At 36.6% G+C, this 11,963-nt stretch overlaps 17 non-coding genes across 17 annotated transcripts; all 17 read left to right on the forward strand.

The window, feature by feature from the left end:
• Positions 1-1,290: 1,290 nt before the first annotated feature.
• On the forward strand, positions 1,291-1,363 carry TRNAT-UGU (transfer RNA threonine (anticodon UGU)). The gene has a single exon. It is a non-coding gene; the product is annotated as a tRNA-Thr (tRNA).
• Positions 1,364-2,022: 659 nt separating this feature from the next.
• TRNAT-UGU (transfer RNA threonine (anticodon UGU)) lies at positions 2,023-2,095 on the forward strand. Its single transcript has one exon. It is a non-coding gene; the product is annotated as a tRNA-Thr (tRNA).
• Positions 2,096-4,122: 2,027 nt separating this feature from the next.
• On the forward strand, positions 4,123-4,195 carry TRNAT-CGU (transfer RNA threonine (anticodon CGU)). The gene has a single exon. It is a non-coding gene; the product is annotated as a tRNA-Thr (tRNA).
• A 299-nt stretch (positions 4,196-4,494) lies between these two features.
• Positions 4,495-4,567, forward strand: TRNAT-UGU (transfer RNA threonine (anticodon UGU)). Its single transcript has one exon. It is a non-coding gene; the product is annotated as a tRNA-Thr (tRNA).
• A 261-nt stretch (positions 4,568-4,828) lies between these two features.
• Positions 4,829-4,901, forward strand: TRNAT-UGU (transfer RNA threonine (anticodon UGU)). Its single transcript has one exon. It is a non-coding gene; the product is annotated as a tRNA-Thr (tRNA).
• A 1,347-nt stretch (positions 4,902-6,248) lies between these two features.
• TRNAT-CGU (transfer RNA threonine (anticodon CGU)) lies at positions 6,249-6,321 on the forward strand. Its single transcript has one exon. It is a non-coding gene; the product is annotated as a tRNA-Thr (tRNA).
• A 298-nt stretch (positions 6,322-6,619) lies between these two features.
• Positions 6,620-6,692, forward strand: TRNAT-UGU (transfer RNA threonine (anticodon UGU)). Its single transcript has one exon. It is a non-coding gene; the product is annotated as a tRNA-Thr (tRNA).
• Positions 6,693-6,990: 298 nt separating this feature from the next.
• TRNAT-UGU (transfer RNA threonine (anticodon UGU)) lies at positions 6,991-7,063 on the forward strand. Its single transcript has one exon. It is a non-coding gene; the product is annotated as a tRNA-Thr (tRNA).
• A 298-nt stretch (positions 7,064-7,361) lies between these two features.
• Positions 7,362-7,434, forward strand: TRNAT-UGU (transfer RNA threonine (anticodon UGU)). Its single transcript has one exon. It is a non-coding gene; the product is annotated as a tRNA-Thr (tRNA).
• Positions 7,435-7,732: 298 nt separating this feature from the next.
• TRNAT-UGU (transfer RNA threonine (anticodon UGU)) lies at positions 7,733-7,805 on the forward strand. The gene has a single exon. It is a non-coding gene; the product is annotated as a tRNA-Thr (tRNA).
• Positions 7,806-8,103: 298 nt separating this feature from the next.
• Positions 8,104-8,176, forward strand: TRNAT-UGU (transfer RNA threonine (anticodon UGU)). The gene has a single exon. It is a non-coding gene; the product is annotated as a tRNA-Thr (tRNA).
• Positions 8,177-8,474: 298 nt separating this feature from the next.
• On the forward strand, positions 8,475-8,547 carry TRNAT-CGU (transfer RNA threonine (anticodon CGU)). The gene has a single exon. It is a non-coding gene; the product is annotated as a tRNA-Thr (tRNA).
• Positions 8,548-8,845: 298 nt separating this feature from the next.
• Positions 8,846-8,918, forward strand: TRNAT-UGU (transfer RNA threonine (anticodon UGU)). Its single transcript has one exon. It is a non-coding gene; the product is annotated as a tRNA-Thr (tRNA).
• Positions 8,919-9,216: 298 nt separating this feature from the next.
• Positions 9,217-9,289, forward strand: TRNAT-CGU (transfer RNA threonine (anticodon CGU)). Its single transcript has one exon. It is a non-coding gene; the product is annotated as a tRNA-Thr (tRNA).
• Positions 9,290-10,614: 1,325 nt separating this feature from the next.
• TRNAT-CGU (transfer RNA threonine (anticodon CGU)) lies at positions 10,615-10,687 on the forward strand. Its single transcript has one exon. It is a non-coding gene; the product is annotated as a tRNA-Thr (tRNA).
• A 638-nt stretch (positions 10,688-11,325) lies between these two features.
• TRNAT-CGU (transfer RNA threonine (anticodon CGU)) lies at positions 11,326-11,399 on the forward strand. Its single transcript has one exon. It is a non-coding gene; the product is annotated as a tRNA-Thr (tRNA).
• Positions 11,400-11,693: 294 nt separating this feature from the next.
• Positions 11,694-11,766, forward strand: TRNAT-UGU (transfer RNA threonine (anticodon UGU)). Its single transcript has one exon. It is a non-coding gene; the product is annotated as a tRNA-Thr (tRNA).
• Positions 11,767-11,963: the final 197 nt, after the last annotated feature.

Consider the following 11,963-nt stretch of genomic DNA (forward strand, 5'->3'; position numbering starts at 1 on the left):
CTCAAATCTACCTTGTCTCCCCAGACTTTTACTCACTCGTATCTCCACCAGTCTATCAGCTATCTCTTCTTGGATGTCCCAGCGCTTTGTGAAACTAAACACGTCTAATTCTGACCTGATTATCTTACCACCCTCCACACTGCGTCATCTTCCACAACTGCATTATATATTGATGGCACTACAGACTCTTCTAGTTCCCAAGTGTGCTGTGTGATAGTAATACTTGACTATTCATTCTCCGTCAAACCACACATTCAGCACATTTGCCAAACCTGACATTTTTATCTCAAAAGTATTTCCAGGATCAGACCATTTCTCACCCAGGATGCTACTAAGACCCTTATCATCACTAGTCATCTAGTGTCTGGACTTCCTTAATCTCCTCCTATGTGGAATCCCTGGTAAATATCTATCTCCACTCCAATGTAATCTCAATGCTGCAGCCAGGCTCATTTTTCTTTTCAAATGTACTGCACCCACCTCCCCTTTCTTACATGGATGTCACTGGCTCCCCTTCACTTTCAGAATCCAATTCAAACTTCTCACACTCATTTACAAAGCCCTCACTTTCTCCTCTCCCATTTACATCTATGACCTTATCTCCCTTTAAATTCCCACATTTTCTCATTACCACTCCTGCCAATTGCTTACTTTCTACCACTCATGCCTCCAAGACTCTTTACTGTTTTGTTTTTTGCAAATTTGTTTATGTGCTCTGTAATTGGACAACGCAGATCCCTTGTGGCACTAAATACAGAATAATAATATTTCTTAAACACTATCATTGGAAATATATCATAGAGTTTCATTTGAAAAAAGTGTACATTGGCATGAATTGCCAAAAAATGTACAATTTGCAATTGATTATGTTCCTCCAGTACACAGACACCATATATGTCTAGAAATCAAGGCACCTCCATGGCTCCATAGCTCAGGGGTTAGAGCACTGGTCTCGTAAACCAGGGGTTGTGAGTACAAGTCTCAATGGGCCTTCCAGTTCTTTATTGTTACATTTACAAAAACTTAATTTGCATGACAGTATGTACAGTGATCTTAATTTGCATGACAGTATATACAGTGGTCTTCTCAAGTCTCAAGTGAGAAGATATATTTCAAGTTCAATGTGTGCATTTAGCATGGAGATTGCAAATGATTCAGAATCAGTCATTTGTAAATAGTGTCCATTGGGTCAAGGAGCTACAAATTAAAATCCAAAATTAAATTTCAAATTTGATTTCTTTGAAACCCCACAAATGCATGATTTTTTTTTAAACTTACATTCTCATGTAAGGCTTCATAGCTCAGGGGTTAGAGCACTGGTCTTGTAAACCAGGGGTCGTGAGTTCAAATCTCACTGAGGCCTGCCAGTTCTTTATTGTTTCATTTACAAAAACTTAATTTGCATGACAGCATGTACAGTGATCTTAATTTGCATGACAGTATATACAGTGGTCTTCTCAAGTCTCAAGTGAGAAGATCTATTTCAAGTTCAATGTGTGCATTTAGCATGGAGATTGCAAATGATTCAGAATCAGTCATTTGTAAACAGTGTCCATTGGGTCAAGGAGCTACAAATTAAAATCCAAAATTAAATTTAAAATTTGATTTCTTTGAAACCCCACAAATGCATGATTTTTTTTTAAACATACATGCTCATGTAATTCTTCATAGCTCAGGGGTTAGAGCACTGGTCTTGTTAACCAGCGGTCGTGAGTTCAAATCTCACTGGGGCCTATCAGTTCTTTATTGTTACATCTACTAAAATTTAATTTGCATGACAGTATGTACAGTGATCTTAATTTGCATGAAGTGGTCTTCTCAAGTCTCAAGTGAGAAGATCTATTTCAAGTTCAATGTGTGCATTTAGCATGGAGATTGCAAATGATTCAGAATCAGTCATTTGTAAATAGTGTCCATTGGGTCAAGGAGCTACAAATTAAAATCCAAAATTAAATTTCAAATTTGATTTCTTTGAAACCCCACAAATGCATGATTTTTTTTTAAACTTACATTCTCATGTAAGGCTTCATAGCTCAGGGGTTAGAGCACTGGTCTTGTAAACCAGGGGTCGTGAGTTCAAATCTCACTGAGGCCTGCCAGTTCTTTATTGTTTCATTTACAAAAACTTAATTTGCATGACAGCATGTACAGTGATCTTAATTTGCATGACAGTATATACAGTGGTCTTCTCAAGTCTCAAGTGAGAAGATCTATTTCAAGTTCAATGTGTGCATTTAGCATGGAGATTGCAAATGATTCAGAATCAGTCATTTGTAAACAGTGTCCATTGGGTCAAGGAGCTACAAATTAAAATCCAAAATTAAATTTAAAATTTGATTTCTTTGAAACCCCACAAATGCATGATTTTTTTTTAAACATACATGCTCATGTAATTCTTCATAGCTCAGGGGTTAGAGCACTGGTCTTGTTAACCAGCGGTCGTGAGTTCAAATCTCACTGGGGCCTATCAGTTCTTTATTGTTACATCTACTAAAATTTAATTTGCATGACAGTATGTACAGTGATCTTAATTTGCATGAAGTGGTCTTCTCAAGTCTCAAGTGAGAAGATCTATTTCAAGTTCAATGTGTGCATTTAGCATGGAGATTGCAAATGATTCAGAATCAGTCATTTGTAAACAGTGTCCATTGGGTCAAGGAGCTACAAATTAAAATCCAAAATTAAATTTCAAATTTGATTTCTTTGAAACCCCACAAATGCATGATTTTTTTTTAAACATACATTCTTATGTAAGGCTTCATAGCTCAGGGGTTAGAGCACTGGTCTTGTAAACATCGACTAAAACTTAATTTGCATGACAGCATGTACAGTGATCTTAATTTGCATGACAGTATATACAGTGGTCGTCTCAAGTGAGAAGATCTATTTCAAGTTCAATGTGTGCATTTAGCATGGAGATTGCAAATGATTCAGAATCGGCCATTTGTAAACAGTGTCCATTGGGTCAAAGAGCTACAAATTAAAATCAAAAAATAAATTTCAAATTTGATTTCTTTGAAACCCCACAAATGCATGATTTTTTTTTAAACATACATTCTCATGTAAGGCTTCATAGCTCAGGGGTTAGAGTGAGTTCAAATCTCACTGGGGCCTACCAGTTCTTTATTGTTACAGCTACTAAAAATTAATTTGCATGACCATATGTAAAGTAGTTTCATCAAGTCGAAAGTAAAGAGATCTATTTCAATTTGTTCACATACTTTGATAGTCAATTTGGAGCATCACTTAAGACGTTCGTTCTATTTTTCTGACTGTTTTCAATTGCATGTCTCATATCTTTATTGTTCAACCAATTCTATGCATGCCCCAAGCATAGCTATGCATCCAAACTCCTTGAGCTCATTGTTTACAACCTCTTCCTACCTATCTGTCCATTGCTTATCTGTCTCCTCTCAGGACTCTACCTCACTCCTCTTCCACTAATAGTATGTTTCCCGCAAGGTTCTTTTCTTTGTCCTTTCCTTTTCTTTTTGTATGCATCCTCTTTAGTTGAGCTCATTAGCTTTTTTGACTGACAATATCATCTTTTTGCTGCTGATACTCAAATCTACCTTGTCTCCCCAGACTTTTACTCACTCGTATCTCCACCAGTCCATCAGCTATCTCTTCTTGGATGTCCCAGCGCTTTGTGAAACTAAACACGTCTAAGACTGACCTGATTATCTTACCACCCTCCACACTGCGTCATCTTCCACAACTGCATTATATTTTGATGGCACTACAGACTCTTCTAGTTCTCCTTTCTCACTTTCTCCTCTCCCATTTACATCTATGACCTTATCTCCCTTTAAATTCCCACATTTTCTCATTACCACTCCTGCCAATTGCTTACTTTCTACCACTCATGCCTCCAAGACTCTTTACTGTTTTGTTTTTTGCAAATTTGTTTATGTGCTCTGTAATTGGACAACGCAGATCCCTTGTGGCACTAAATACAGAATAATAATATTTCTTAAACACTATCATTGGAAATATATCATAGAGTTTCATTTGAAAAAAGTGTACATTGGCATGAATTGCCAAAAAATTTACAATTTGCAATTGATTATGTTCCTCCAGTACACAGACACCATATATGTCTAAAAATTAATGCACCTCCTTGGCTCCATAGCTCAGGGGTTAGAGCACTGGTCTCGTAAACCAGGGGTCGTGAGTTCAAGTCTCACTGGGGCCTTCCAGTTCTTTATTGTTTCTTTTACAAAAACTTAATTTGCATGACAGCATGTACAGTGATCTTAATTTGCATGACAGTATATACAGTGGTCTTCTCAAGTCTCAAGTGAGAAGATCTATTTCAAGTTCAATGTGTGCATTTAGCATGGAGATTGCAAATGATTCAGAATCAGTCATTTGTAAACAGTGTCCATTGGGTCAAGGAGCTACAAATGAAAATCCAAAATTAAATTTCAAATTTGATTTCTTTGAAACCCCACAAATGCATGATTTTTTTTTTAAATATACATTCTCATGTAAGGCTTCATAGCTCAGGGGTTAGAGCACTGGTCTTGTAAACCAGAGGTCATGAGTTCAAATCTCACTGGGGCCTACCAGTTCTTTATTGTTACATCTACTAAAACTTAATTTGCATGACGGTATGTACAGTGATCTTAATTTGCATGACAGTATATACAGTGGTCTTCTCAAGTGAGAAGATCTATTTCAAGTTCAATGTGTGCATTTAGCATTTGTAAACAGTGTCCATTGGGTCAAGGAGCTACAAATTAAAATCCAAAATTAAATTTCAAATTTGATTTCTTTGAAACCCCACAAATGCATGATTTTTTTTTAAACATCCATTCTCATGTAAGGCTTCATATCTCAGGGGTTAGAGCACTGGTCTTGTAAACCAGAGGTCGTGAGTTCAAATCTCACTGGGGCCTACCAGTTCTTTATTGTTACATCTACTAAAACTTAATTTGCATGACGGTATGTACAGTGATCTTAATTTGCATGACAGTATATACAGTGGTCTTCTCAAGTGAGAAGATCTATTTCAAGTTCAATGTGTGCATTTAGCATGGAGATTGCAAATGATTCAGAATCAGTCATTTGTAAACAGTGTCCATTGGGTCAAGGAGCTACAATTTAAAATCCAAAATTAAATTTCAAATTTGATTTCTTTGAAACCCCACAAATGCATGATTTTTTTTTAAACATACATTCTCATGTAAGGCTTCATAGCTCAGGGGTTAGAGTGAGTTCAAATCTCACTGGGGCCTACCAGTTCTTTATTGTTACAGCTACTAAAAATTAATTTGCATGACCATATGTAAAGTAGTTTCATCAAGTCGAAAGTAAAGAGATCTATTTCAATTTATTCACATACTTTGATAGTCAATTTGGAGCATCACTTAAGACGTTCATTCTATTTTTCTGACTGTTTTCAACTGCATGTCTCATATCTTTATTGTTCAACCAATTCTATGCATGCCCCAAGCATAGCTATGCATCCAAACTCCTTGAGCTCATTGTTTACAACCTCTTCCTACCTATCTGTCCATTGCCTATCTGTCTCCTCTCAGGACTCTACCTCACCCCTCTTCCACTAATAGTATGTTTCCCGCAAGGTTCTTTTCTTTGTCCTCTCCTTTTCTTTTTGTATGCATCCTCTTTAGTTGAGCTCATTAGCTTTTTTGACTGACAATATCATCTTTTTGCTGCTAATACTCAAATCTACCTTGTCTCCCCAGACTTTTACTCACTCGTATCTCCACCAGTCTATCAGCTATCTCTTCTTGGATGTCCCAGCGCTTTGTGAAACTAAACACGTCTAAGACTGACCTGATTATCTTACCACCCTCCACACTGCGTCATCTTCCACAACTGCATTATATATTGATGGCACTACAGACTCTTCTAGTTCTCCTTTCTCACTTTCTCCTCTCCCATTTACATCTATGACCTTATCTCCCTTTAAATTCCCACATTTTCTCATTTCCACTCCTGCCAATTGCTTACTTTCTACCACTCATGCCTCCAAGACTTTTTACTGTTTTGTTTTTTGCAAATTTGTTTATGTGCTCTGTAATTGGACAACGCAGATCACTTGTGGCACTAAATACAGAATAATAATATTTCTTAAACACTCTCATTGGAAATATATCATAGAGTTTCATTTGAAAAAAGTGTACATTGGCATGAATTGCCAAAAAATGTACAATTTGCAATTAATTATGTTCCTCCAGTACACAGACACCATATATGTCTAGAAATTAAGGCACCTCCATGGCTCCATAGCTCAGCGGTTAGAGCACTGGTCTCGTAAACCAGGGGTCGTGAGTTCAAGTCTCACTGGGGCCTTCCAGTTCTTTATTGTTTCATTTACAAAAACTTAATTTGCATGACAGCATGTACAGTGATCTTAATTTGCATGACAGTATATACAGTGGTCTTCTCAAGTCTCAAGTGAGAAGATCTATTTCAAGTTCAATGTGTGCATTTAGCATGGAGATTGCAAATGATTCAGAATCAGTCATTTGTAAACAGTGTCCATTGGGTCAAGGAGCTACAATTTAAAATCCAAAATTAAATTTCAAATTTGATTTCTTTGAAACCCCACAAATGCATGAATTTTTTTTAAACATACATTCTCATGTAAGGCTTCATAGCTCAGGGGTTAGAGCACTGGTCTTGTAAACCAGGGGTCGTGAGTTCAAATCTCACTGGGGCCTACCAGTTCTTTATTGTTACATCTACTAAAACTTAATTTGCATGACGGTATGTACAGTGATCTTAATTTGCATGACAGTATATACAGTGGTCTTCTCAAGTCTCAAGTGAGAAGATCTATTTCAAGTTCAATGTGTGCATTTAGCATGGAGATTGCAAATGATTCAGAATCAGTCATTTGTAAACAGTGTCCATTGGGTCAAGGAGCTACAATTTAAAATCCAAAATTAAATTTCGAATTTGATTTCTTTGAAACCCCACAAATGCATGAATTTTTTTGAAACATACATTCTCATGTAAGGCTTCATAGCTCAGGGGTTAGAGCACTGGTCTTGTAAACCAGGGGTCGTGAGTTCAAATCTCACTGGGGCCTACCAGTTCTTTATTGTTACATCTACTAAAACTTAATTTGCATGACGGTATGTACAGTGATCTTAATTTGCATGACAGTATATACAGTGGTCTTCTCAAGTCTCAAGTGAGAAGATCTATTTCAAGTTCAATGTGTGCATTTAGCATGGAGATTGCAAATGATTCAGAATCAGTCATTTGTAAACAGTGTCCATTGGGTCAAGGAGCTACAATTTAAAATCCAAAATTAAATTTCAAATTTGATTTCTTTGAAACCCCACAAATGCATGATTTTTTTTTAAACATACATTCTCATGTAAGGCTTCATAGCTCAGGGGTTAGAGCACTGGTCTTGTAAACCAGGGGTCGTGAGTTCAAATCTCACTGGGGCCTACCAGTTCTTTATTGTTACATCTACTAAAACTTAATTTGCATGACGGTATGTACAGTGATCTTAATTTGCATGACAGTATATACAGTGGTCTTCTCAAGTCTCAAGTGAGAAGATCTATTTCAAGTTCAATGTGTGCATTTAGCATGGAGATTGCAAATGATTCAGAATCAGTCATTTGTAAACAGTGTCCATTGGGTCAAGGAGCTACAATTTAAAATCCAAAATTAAATTTCAAATTTGATTTCTTTGAAACCCCACAAATGCATGAATTTTTTTTAAACATACATTCTCATGTAAGGCTTCATAGCTCAGGGGTTAGAGCACTGGTCTTGTAAACCAGGGGTCGTGAGTTCAAATCTCGCTGGGGCTTACCAGTTCTTTATTGTTACATCTACTAAAACTTAATTTGCATGACGGTATGTACAGTGATCTTAATTTGCATGACAGTATATACAGTGGTCTTCTCAAGTCTCAAGTGAGAAGATCTATTTCAAGTTCAATGTGTGCATTTAGCATGGAGATTGCAAATGATTCAGAATCAGTCATTTGTAAACAGTGTCCATTGGGTCAAGGCGCTACAATTTAAAATCCAAAATTAAATTTCGAATTTGATTTCTTTGAAACTTCACAAATGCATGAATTTTTTTGAAACGTACATTCTCATGTAAGGCTTCATAGCTCAGGGGTTAGAGCGCTGGTCTTGTAAACCAGGGGTCGTGAGTTCAAATCTCACTGGGGCCTACCAGTTCTTTATTGTTACATCTACTAAAACTTAATTTGCATGACAGTATGTACAGTGATCTTAATTTGCATGACAGTATATACAGTGGTCTTCTCAAGTCTCAAGTGAGAAGATCTATTTCAAGTTCAATGTGTGCATTTAGCATGGAGATTGCAAATGATTCAGAATCAGTCATTTGTAAACAGTGTCCATTGGGTCAAGGAGCTACAATTTAAAATCCAAAATTAAATTTCAAATTTGATTTCTTTGAAACCCCACAAATGCATGAATTTTTTTTAAACATACATTCTCATGTAAGGCTTCATAGCTCAGGGGTTAGAGCACTGGTCTCGTAAACCAGGGGTCGTGAGATCAAATCTCGCTGGGGCCTACCAGTTGTTTATTGTTACATCTACTAAAACTTAATTTGCATGACGGTATGTACAGTGATCTTAATTTGCATGACAGTATATACAGTGGTCTTCTCAAGTCTCAAGTGAGAAGATCTATTTCAAGTTCAATGTGTGCATTTAGCATGGAGATTGCAAATGATTCAGAATCAGTCATTTGTAAACAGTGTCCATTGGGTCAAGGAGCTACAAATTAAAATCCAAAATTAAATTTCAAATTTGATTTCTTTGAAACCCCACAAATGCATGAATTTTTTTTAAACATACATTCTCATGTAAGGCTTCATAGCTCAGGGGTTAGAGCACTGGTCTTGTAAACCAGGGGTCGTGAGTTCAAATCTCACTGGGGCTTACCAGTTCTTTATTGTTACATCTACTAAAACTTAATTTGCATGACGGTATGTACAGTGATCTTAATTTGCATGACAGTATATACAGTGGTCTTCTCAAGTCTCAAGTGAGAAGATCTATTTCAAGTTCAATGTGTGCATTTAGCATGGAGATTGCAAATGATTCAGAATCAGTCATTTGTAAACAGTGTCCATTGGGTCAAGGAGCTACAAATTAAAATCCAAAATTAAATTTCAAATTTGATTTCTTTGAAACCCAACAAATGCATGATTTTTTTTTAAACATACAGTCTCATGTCAGGCTTCATAGCTCAGGGGTTAGAGCACTGGTCTCGTAAACCAGGGGTCGTGAGTTCAAATCTCACTGGGGCCTACCAGTTCTTTATTGTTACATCTACTCAAACTTAATTTGCATGACAGTATATACAGTGGTCTTCTCAAGTCTCAAGTGAGAAGATCTATTTCAAGTTCAATGTGTGCATTTAGCATGGAGATTGCAAATGATTCAGAATCAGTCATTTGTAAACAGTGTCCATTGGGTCAAGGAGCTACAAATTAAAATCTAAAATAAAATTTCAAATTTGATTTCTTTGAAACCCCACAAATGCATGATTTTTTTTTAAACATACATTCTCATGTAAGGCTTCATAGCTCAGGGGTTAGAGTGAGTTCAAATCTCACTGGGGCCTACCAGTTCTTTATTGTTACAGCTACTAACAATTAATTTGCATGACCATATGTAAAGTAGTTTCATCAAGTCGAAAGTAAAGAGATCTATTTCAATTTGTTCACATACTTTGATAGTCAATTTGGAGCATCACTTAAGACGTTCATTCTATTTTTCTGACTGTTTTCAATTGCATGTCTCATATCTTTATTGTTCAACCAATTCTATGCATGCCCCAAGCATAGCTATGCATCCAAACTCCTTGAGCTCATTGTTTACAACCTCTTCCTACCTATCTGTCCATTGCCTATCTGTCTCCTCTCAGGACTCTACCTCACTCCTCTTCCACTAATAGTATGTTTCCCGCAAGGTTCTTTTCTTTGTCCTCTCATTTTCTTTTTGTATGCATCCTCTTTAGTTGAGCTCATTAGCTTTTTTGACTGACAATATCATCTTTTTGCTGCTGATACTCAAATCTACCTTGTATCCCCAGACTTTTACTCACTCGTATCTCCACCAGTCTATCAGCTATCTCTTCTTGGATGTCCCAGCGCTTTGTGAAACTAAACACGTCTAAGACTGACCTGATTATCTTACCACCCTCCACACTGCGTCATCTTCCACAACTGCATTATATATTGATGGCACTACAGACTCTTCTAGTTCTCCTTTCTCACTTTCTCCTCTCCCATTTACATCTATGACCTTATCTCCCTTTAAATTCCCACATTTTCTTATTACCACTCCTGCCAATTGCTTACTTTCTACCACTTATGCCTCCAAGACTCTTTACTGTTTTGTTTTTTTGCAAATTTGTTTATGTGCTCTGTAATTTGACAACGCAGATCCCTTGTGGCACTAAATACAGAATAATAATATTTCTTAAACACTCTCATTGGAAATATATCATAGAGTTTCATTTGAAAAAAGTGTACATTGGCATGAATTGCCAAAAAATGTACAATTTGCAATTGATTATGTTCCTCCAGTACACAGACACCATATATGTCTAGAAATTAATGCACCTCCATGGCTCCATAGCTCAGGGGTTAGAGCACTGGTCTCGTAAACCAGGGGTCGTGAGTTCAAGTCTCACTTGGGCCTTCCAGTTCTTTATTGTTTCATTTACAAAAACTTAATTTGCATGACAGCATGTACAGTGATCTTAATTTGCATGACAGTATATACAGTGGTCTTCTCAAGTCTCAAGTGAGAAGATCTATTTCAAGTTCAATGTGTGCATTTAGCACGGAGATTGCAAATGATTCAGAATCAGTCATTTGTAAACAGTGTCCATTGGGTCAAGGAGCTACAAATTAAAATCCAAAATTAAATTTCAAATTTGATTTCTTTAAAACCCCACAAATGCATGATTTTGTTTTAAACATACATTCTCATGTAAGGCTTCATAGCTCAGGGGTTAGAGCACTGGTCTTGTAAACCAGGGGTCGTACCAGTTCTTTATTGTTACATCTACTAAAACTTAATTTGCATGACAGCATGTACAGTGATCTTAATTTGCATGACAGTATATACAGTGGTCGTCTAAAGTGAGAAGATCTATTTCAAGTTCAATGTGTGCATTTAGCATGGAGATTGCAAATGATTCAGAATCGGCCATTTGTAAACAGTGTCCATTGGGTCAAAGAGCTACAAATTAAAATCAAAAATTAAATTTCAAATTTGATTTCTTTGAAACCCCACAAATGCATGATTTTTTTTTAAACATACAGTCTCATGTCAGGCTTCATAGCTCAGGGGTTAGAGCACTGGTCTCGTAAACCAGGGGTCGTGAGTTCAAATCTCACTGGGTCTAGTTCTTTATTGTTACATCTACTCAAACTTAATTTGCATGACAGTATGTACAGTGATCTTAATTTGCATGACAGTATATACAGTGGTCTTCTCAAGTCTCAAGTGAGAAGATCTATTTCAAGTTCAATGTGTGCATTTAGCATGGAGATTGCAAATGATTCAGAATCAGTCATTTGTAAACAGTGTCCATTGGGTCAAGGAGCTACAAATTAAAATCCAAAATAAAATTTCAAATTTGATTTCTTTGAAACCCCACAAATGCATGATTTTTTTTTAAACATACATTCTCATGTAAGGCTTCATAGCTCAGGGGTTAGAGCACTGGTCTTGTAAACCAGGGGTCGTGAGTTCAAATCTCACTGGGGCCTACCAGTTCTTTATTGTTACATCTACTAAAACTTAATTTGCATGACGGTATGTACAGTGATCTTAATTTGCATGACAGTATATACAGTGGTCTTCTCAAGTCTCAAGTGAGAAGATCTATTTCAAGTTCAATGTGTGCATTTAGCATGGAGATTGCAAATGATTCAGAATCAGTCATTTGTAAACAGTGTCCATTGGG

This window comes from Crinia signifera, chromosome 11 (assembly GCF_055691185.1).
Source record: "Crinia signifera chromosome 11, ASM5569118v1, whole genome shotgun sequence".
NCBI lineage: Eukaryota > Metazoa > Chordata > Amphibia > Anura > Myobatrachidae > Crinia > Crinia signifera.